Here is a 5,244-nt window from a genome sequence, read left to right as displayed (position 1 = left end):
CCAGTCCTCCTTCACTGGGCTGTGGTCCAGTCCTCCTTCACTGAGCTGAGCTGTGGTCCAGTCCTCCTTCACTGAGCTGAGCTGTGGTCCAGTCCTCCTTCACTGAGCTGTGGTCCAGTCCTGCTTCAATGGGCTGTGGTCCAGTCCTCCTTCACTGAGCTGTGGTCCAGTCCTCCTTCACTGGGCTGTGGTCCAGTCCTCCTTCACTGGGCTGTGGTCCAGTCCTCCTTCACTGGGCTGTGGTCCAGTCCTCCTTCACTGAGCTGTGGTCCAGTCCTCCTTCACTGAGCTGAGCTGTGGTCCAGTCCTCCTTCACTGGGCTGTGGTCCAGTCCTCCTTCACTGGGCTGAGCTGTGGTCCAGTCCTCCTTCACTGAGCTGTGGTCCAGTCCTCCTTCAATGGGCTGTGGTCCAGTCCTCCTTCACTGAGCTGTGGTCCAGTCCTCCTTCACTGGGCTGTGGTCCAGTCCTCCTTCACTGGGCTGTGGTCCAGTCCTCCTTCACTGGGCTGTGGTCCAGTCCTCCTTCACTGAGCTGAGCTGTGGTCCAGTCCTCCTTCACTGAGCTGAGCTGTGGTCCAGTCCTCCTTCACTGGGCTGTGGTCCAGTCCTCCTTCACTGAGCTGAGCTGTGGTCCAGTCCTCCTTCACTGGGCTGTGGTCCAGTCCTCCTTCACTGGGCTGTGGTCCAGTCCTCCTTCACTGAGCTGTGGTCCAGTCCTCCTTCACTGAGCTGAGCTGTGGTCCAGTCCTCCTTCACTGAGCTGTGGTCCAGTCCTCCTTCAATGGGCTGTGGTCCAGTCCTCCTTCACTGAGCTGTGGTCCAGTCCTCCTTCACTGGGCTGTGGTCCAGTCCTCCTTCACTGGGCTGTGGTCCAGTCCTCCTTCACTGAGCTGAGCTGTGGTCCAGTCCTCCTTCACTGGGCTGTGGTCCAGTCCTCCTTCACTGGGCTGTGGTCCAGTCCTCCTTCACTGGGCTGAGCTGTGGTCCAGTCCTCCTTCACTGAGCTGTGGTCCAGTCCTCCTTCAATGGGCTGTGGTCCAGTCCTCCTTCACTGAGCTGTGGTCCAGTCCTCCTTCACTGGGCTGTGGTCCAGTCCTCCTTCACTGGGCTGTGGTCCAGTCCTCCTTCAATGGGCTGTGGTCCAGTCCTCCTTCACTGAGCTGAGCTGTGGTCCAGTCCTCCTTCACTGAGCTGAGCTGTGGTCCAGTCCTCCTTCACTGGGCTGTGGTCCAGTCCTCCTTCACTGAGCTGAGCTGTGGTCCAGTCCTCCTTCACTGGGCTGTGGTCCAGTCCTCCTTCACTGGGCTGTGGTCCAGTCCTCCTTCACTGAGCTGTGGTCCAGTCCTCCTTCACTGAGCTGAGCTGTGGTCCAGTCCTCCTTCACTGAGCTGTGGTCCAGTCCTCCTTCAATGGGCTGTGGTCCAGTCCTCCTTCACTGAGCTGTGGTCCAGTCCTCCTTCACTGGGCTGTGGTCCAGTCCTCCTTCACTGGGCTGTGGTCCAGTCCTCCTTCACTGAGCTGAGCTGTGGTCCAGTCCTCCTTCACTGAGCTGAGCTGTGGTCCAGTCCTCCTTCACTGGGCTGTGGTCCAGTCCTCCTTCACTGAGCTGTGGTCCAGTCCTCCTTCACTGGGCTGTGGTCCAGTCCTCCTTCACTGAGCTGTGGTCCAGTCCTCCTTCACTGAGCTGAGCTGTGGTCCAGTCCTCCTTCACTGAGCTGTGGTCCAGTCCTCCTTCAATGGGCTGTGGTCCAGTCCTCCTTCACTGAGCTGTGGTCCAGTCCTCCTTCACTGGGCTGTGGTCCAGTCCTCCTTCACTGGGCTGTGGTCCAGTCCTCCTTCACTGAGCTGAGCTGTGGTCCAGTCCTCCTTCACTGAGCTGAGCTGTGGTCCAGTCCTCCTTCACTGGGCTGTGGTCCAGTCCTCCTTCACTGAGCTGTGGTCCAGTCCTCCTTCACTGAGCTGTGGTCCAGTCCTCCTTCACTGAGCTGTGGATCGATCTCCAGCATCAAGACATTCGACTGAAATATTTCAGTTTGTTTGTAAACCGGTAAGAAGAGGAGATTTGTTTCTCTAACTCAGCTGTCTGTAGTGGAGATTTGCTGTCAGTATCGTCTGTTGCCTGTGTGACCGGAGGCTGGGTTTGTCCCGGTGGGCGGTGTCCCGGTGGGCGGTGTCCCGGTGGGCGGTGTCCCGGTGGGCGGTGTCCCGGTGGGCGGTGTCCCGGTGGGCGGTGTCCCGGTGGCGTACGGTCTTGGAGTCCACACCGTTATCAGCCCCACACCGGGAATACTGTTATTTTGTATTTTGTAAAATAAAAGCACATATTCAGAGCTTCCATGTTCAAGTTAGGCTACTGAATGATAAATGGACATACTAACAACATACTGATCACTAATATCTGATCACTAATATGACAGATTAGGATGAATAGGATTAATTATTTGTCCTTACCTAGTGACAGTAATGAGTCCAGTTCAATCCAATGTTAGGCTAAAGAAGAGCATTAACTCTCTGAGTGAGCAGTGTTTTAATCTCTGATTAAAAACTGATCCGTTTACAAATGCCGTTAACGTGAGTTTGGAGGAATTTTAAGTTTCACTTCAGCGTCGGTGACTTTGACAGGCTCAGACCCTCTAGTGGTGACAGGCGGTATAACCAGTATAACCAGTATGACCAGTATGACCAGTATGACCAGTGTGACCAGTGTTGAGGAGGGAAACCACACCGGTGTGAAAATGGTACCGTGACAACTTTACCGTCAGCCTCAGCGGCCCTGGGTTCTCATTGGACCTGGGTTCTCATTGGACCTGGGTTCTCATTGGACCTGGGTTCTCATCAGACCTGGGTTCTCAGCGGACCTGACCTGGGTTCTCAGCGGACCTGGGTTCTCAGCGGACCTGACCTGGGTTCTCAGCGGCCCTGGGTTCTCAGCGGACCTGGGTTCTCATCAGACCTGGGTTCTCAGCGGACCTGACCTGGGTTCTCAGCGGACCTGGGTTCTCAGCGGACCTGACCTGGGTTCTCAGCAGACCTGGGTTCTCAGCGGACCGGACCTGGGTTCTCAGCGGACCTGGGTTCTCAGCAGACCTGGGTTCTCAGCGGCCCTGGGTTCTCAGCGGACCTGACCTGGGTTCTCAGCAGACCTGGGTTCTCAGCGGACCTGGGTTCTCAGCAGACCTGGGTTCTCAGCGGACCTGACCTGGGTTCTCAGCAGACCTGGGTTCTCAGTAGACCTGGGTTCTGCTGTCTGGAGGAACTTTATGGATCTCCAGATGGTCTCGAGGCTCCAGCTGTCTGTTTTATGGAAACAAACTAAAGAGTTTCATCTGAGGAAGGAGGAGATGACTGAAGTTTCATTTTTGGTTTCAACTTTTCCTTTAACAAACTAATTCATTAACTAAAATAAAAAGAGTAAAGAAAAAACATTAAAAAAGTTTAAAAAATATATCATAAAATAAAATTAGAAATCTAAATACAAACATACAGACTGAAAATAAAGAATCTGTTTTTTCCCTCTGATATTTTCTCTACAAAACTACAGCACACACACACACACACACACACACACACACACACACACACACACACACACACACACACACACACACACTTCAACAGACCAGCTGTAATAATTGTTGTGTGTTGGTGGAAAACATGGTGGATTAGTCAGCACATACATACACACACACACACACACACACCCCTTCATCATCATCATCATCATCACCGTCATGGCAGGAAGCGAAGCTGTCAAGTCACACAGCAACAGACAAAGTGATACCGGAAAATAGACAAACCGCCCTTCAAAATAAAAGCCACAGATGTAACACGAGGACGAAACAGACGGAGAGCTGAACTGTCCTCCATAACATGCACCTGACCTGCTCTTTACTATTTGTAATATTCAAATTTCTTTTCTATTCTTTTTGGTATATTTGCATATTTTTTTCATTTATGTTTCTTTAACTTAATATGTTCTACTGCACATTCTCTTAAAGGATGAGGCTGGTGTTTTTAATGCATTTCTTACCGTCAACAAATCCAATGAAAACAACAACATCAACAATGTGTTTGCTCTCCTCTCGTTACTTTCTGACTTCCCATGTTCTGTTTTTATCCGTCAACCAGGAAGTCATTGGCTCCAACTGTAAGATAAAAACCTTTAAATTCAGCTCACAAAGACATAGTTTACATTTTAAAAATCTCTAACTGTTACCATGAAAAGTCAGGCTGTTGTAGTTTTTACCAAATCAAATTCAAAAGAGAACAAATTCTTCATTACGCCGGGGGACTATTTTCTGTGCTACGGAACTACTTTCCTGAGATGGAAAAGTGTTTCCGGCCGGATTATTAAGTTGTTTGAGGAAAAAGTGGTCCGGCCCGGTGCATGGTGATGATGAAATATGCTGCAGAGCAGCAGCATGGCTCTGTGACTCTGTGGTTTTTAATCGTTTTTTAATACAATGGAGTTCTATGGCTGCACTGGGACCAGATACATGGACCAGACTTGTTGGCAAAACAAATTCATTGCTTGTTTTGTTATTTTCATAGGATTTGTTGACGGTAAGAAATGCATTAAAAACAACAGCCTGATCCTTTAATTCTGTAATCTGTTTCTTCATGAGTTCAGTCAAACGTTTCAAACATTTAAAATCTGTTGATGTTTGCAGGAACTTAATATTCTTATTTATATTTTATTATTCTGCTGCTGCAGAGACCCAACAGGAAACAGTCAAGTTTCATCTAAGGAAATCTTTCAGACGTTCGTCAACAAGTCTTTTATTTTGAAAGGTACGACCGGACGTAGTGTTTCTTATTCTGCTAGCTTGACTCTGTCAGGAAACACAACAGCCGAACCCCGGCGGTAAAGTGCGGGGCTGCGGCCCGGCCCCGCGCGCCTCTGGCCGGGTCCAACTACAACAACAAGCCGCTGACTGAAGCTCGCGCCGCTAATTATTCAAATGTGAAGCGTTTGAATTAAAGTTATTGATTTCTTACCGTCGCTTCTTCCCTCACAGTGTTGACAGCAACACAACACGGAAGTAGTGACTACGATGATAGACTGCGCATGTCCGGAACTCCGCGGAGGAGGGGGAGGGAGCAAGGCGGGATAGAGAGAGAGAGAGAGAGAGAGAGAGAGAGAGAGAGAGAGAGAGAGAGAGAGACTCATTATCAGTCCCAGTAATAAGGGATACAGCTACAGTTACTAGTTACTTCTCTCAAAAAGTAATTGAATTACTTTA

General features: G+C 50.2%; 1 long non-coding RNA gene across 1 annotated transcript in view; it reads right to left on the bottom strand.

Moving 5' to 3' along the window:
* LOC139666860 (uncharacterized) overlaps nt 1-5,032 on the bottom strand; it is a 16,112-nt gene extending 11,080 nt beyond the window's left edge. Inside the window, exon 1 of the long non-coding RNA XR_011696921.1 lies at nt 5,000-5,032. This is a non-coding gene — a long non-coding RNA (uncharacterized lncRNA). The remainder of the gene's footprint in view (nt 1-4,999) is intronic.
* Nucleotides 5,033-5,244: the final 212 nt, after the last annotated feature.

This window comes from Centroberyx affinis, unplaced genomic scaffold, assembly GCF_046629955.1.
Source record: "Centroberyx affinis isolate AG114_WGS23_722 - 3 ecotype Tasmania unplaced genomic scaffold, CSIRO-AGI_Caff_v1 ptg005170l_1, whole genome shotgun sequence".
Classification (NCBI taxonomy): domain Eukaryota; kingdom Metazoa; phylum Chordata; class Actinopteri; order Beryciformes; family Berycidae; genus Centroberyx; species Centroberyx affinis.
This window is presented reverse-complemented; position numbering and strand designations above follow the sequence as displayed.